Genomic DNA, 2968 nt, shown 5'->3' with positions numbered 1-2968 from the left:
TATTTATATTTCAAAATGCTTTTTCAGCCGTTATATATTTCAAAACGGTGGAACATTTACTCTGAAAATATGGATCATTTGGACCTAGAACTTTATTTATTTAAAATGGCAAATATTTAACAAGAAAACTGGAATATTTATTAAAACCCTAATATATTTTCTAACATATTTAATAAATGATAAAATTTATCAAAATTACCAAATAAAAAAAATAACACTAAATATACAATTTCTATTTAACTTCATTTGTTAACATTGCAAATGTATTTTTAAATTATCGAAAAAGTGAATTAAAATTCCATTATATTTACTTTTTTTTTTAACATACAAAATCCCATAAATGACAATTTATTGAACTTCATGTGTTCACATTGAAAATAAATGTATTCTTTAAAATCATCGAAAAGGTGTAATATTTATTATAATCTCCAGGAAGATGAACTAGAAAAGCCGAAACCACCCGACGTTTTCCGATTGCATTATTGCTTTTTTTTTATCTTTTGTTAAACAGTTATATTATTGGCAGGAACAAAATTTATAATCGTTATTTCCACCTCTCCTAAAATATGACTTTTTATAGCAACAGAAAAATAAAACTTTTTTGTTGATTAATTTTCGTCTCAAAATCACAAAAAGCGATAATTTCAACATGGCCCACCAATCTATAAAAACAACTTATGGATGTTTTTAGAGTGGTAAGTGAAAGTTTTGTGATGCGTGCACGCCACCAGATTTTGTTTTTCTTTTCTTCCTCGTTCATTATTATTAGGGAGAGAATAAAAAAATATTGAATTACAGTGAGCGAAAATGTGTTAATTTTTCAAAAAAAGTATTTACTTATCTTCTAAAATCTTAAAATATTTATTTAAATACGAATATTTTTATTTAAATAAAGATCCAGTCCCTGATAATTGATTTATATTTATACACATCTATGTTCATGTATATCTGTGAAGCGGAATAAATTTGAAATTTAAACACATCTTCTTTCTGAATCATTCATTTCCTCCGCCACGAGTTTCAAAGGAACTTTCGTTTCCTTGCTATTGATCGTTTGAAGAACCAGTGGAAGTTGTCTATCTTCGGAGTTCAGAGCTGGTAGTAGCCTCGCTTGTTTAAACTCAACCAAAGCGTTAACACTGAATACTTGCTTATCTCAAGAGTAATGAAGTCCATAGCCTAGAAGCCTGGGATTTGGTGATTATAACTCTAGCGGCCTTCAAGTTTAAGGTTATAGCCGGGTCCTTCTCTTGTGCTTTAATTTCCTCTGCTCAGAAGAAGTTATTTCTTAGCTTTAATTTTCGGACTCGTTTCTTTGAATTAAAATTTCATTCTGTCCCAAGTTTCATCACGTCACTGCGTGAATGGGGTCGTTTTGTAAGCTTGATATTCATTTCTCTCTTCAACATATTTTCTGCTACAATACTAGATAAGAATATTTTTTAATTTTATTTCATGATACCAATATAATATAAAATAATTATATATAACCTTGGTTGTTTATCTATTTTACTGCAATTTATCTACTTAGTTTACTTGAAATGAGTATATTGTTTTATGATTTCATTGTTTTATTTTCATAACCTCATTTGTTAATTTGTTTTATTATTATGTATATACTTTTGTTTATTTGAATTGCTCTTGAATTATTTTATCATTAGTATTATTCATTTTGTTTTATATTCATCTTTTTATTTATTGATTTCTCTTTTTTGTTTTGTTATGTATTGTATAATTGGATAAGTACAGCCCTAATACTCGTTGCCCTTTTGTTGTAAATCGTATTATTTCAAAAAAATATTTAAAAAAAAAAAAGTAATATCTATGAAATCGGTTAGAACTATAAATTTTATGAATATATATTTTAAACTTGAGTGAATAGTTTACTAATTTTTTTGTTAAATGATTTAAACATTTCATTTTATTACACAAAAGGAAAACATTAATTTATTAGAATACGTTGTTATTATTAGAATAAAAATTGCAGAATTCTCGCCATACTGAAATTGAATTCTCCCATTAGTATTTTGAATATTCAAATGTAATAACTAGTGACAGAATTTTCGATTCATCTAAAAAAAAAGTTAATATTAGTTAAGAAATTTGAAATAGTATTACCAATTTCGAGTGACTATGAAAAAGTCTCTCTAGAATAAGCTTTTATATAGAACTTTAGTGTTATTGTTTTTAACTTAGATTCCCAGTCTGCCTCGACCCCTTCATTCTTATGTCTGGCTTTTTTGTGACTAGCAGCAATTTCAGTTATGTTTTTTAGATATTATTATTTTATATTACCTATATTTATTATTTTAAATAAAAATCAATTTGTCTGATCAATATCAGGGGATCCTATTCATCCCTCTATTTTCAATCTGCTGGTGTCCCGAGGATGCTACGGTAGTATAACAAACGACTAACCTGGAATCCTCACACAAGACTGAAAAGAAAGGAAACTTAAAAATACGTAGATTCCGACTATTACAGCACTTACTAGAGAAACGGTCTAAACTTCCAACACATTACAAAAGACTGATCTACATGACTGTAATAAGGCCAATCTGGACGAAAGTAGTTGAGCTTTGGAGCTCCACTAAACCTTCGAATTCCTCTCGTATCCAATCCTTGCAATCCAAAATCCTTCGTAAAATCCTCAAAGTTTCTTACTTTGTTACAAATAAATCCATCCATAAAGACCTAAATGTTCCTTATGTAATGGATATAGCCCGAACCCGATATCATTCCTTCCATTGTAAACTTCCTGTTTAAGTAAGGCCCCCCCTCACTTCTGAAAGGAAATTCATGATGCCATCTAGTGGCAAAAATATGCAGTAACAAGCCTGGCCAGCCATCTTGGCCCCCAAAACAGAGTGAGTGAGTACCAGTGAGAAAGCCATCGTGACCTGTGCCAGTAGAGAGGAGTTCAGGACTCTTCAATAAGGTCTCTTCTCACAATGATGAGCGAGTAAAT

The sequence above is a fragment of the Halyomorpha halys genome, unplaced genomic scaffold, assembly GCF_000696795.3.
Source record: "Halyomorpha halys isolate HHAL.00 unplaced genomic scaffold, Hhal_1.1 Scaffold87.1, whole genome shotgun sequence".
In the NCBI taxonomy this organism is placed as follows: Eukaryota; Metazoa; Arthropoda; class Insecta; order Hemiptera; family Pentatomidae; genus Halyomorpha; species Halyomorpha halys.
This window is presented reverse-complemented; position numbering follows the sequence as displayed.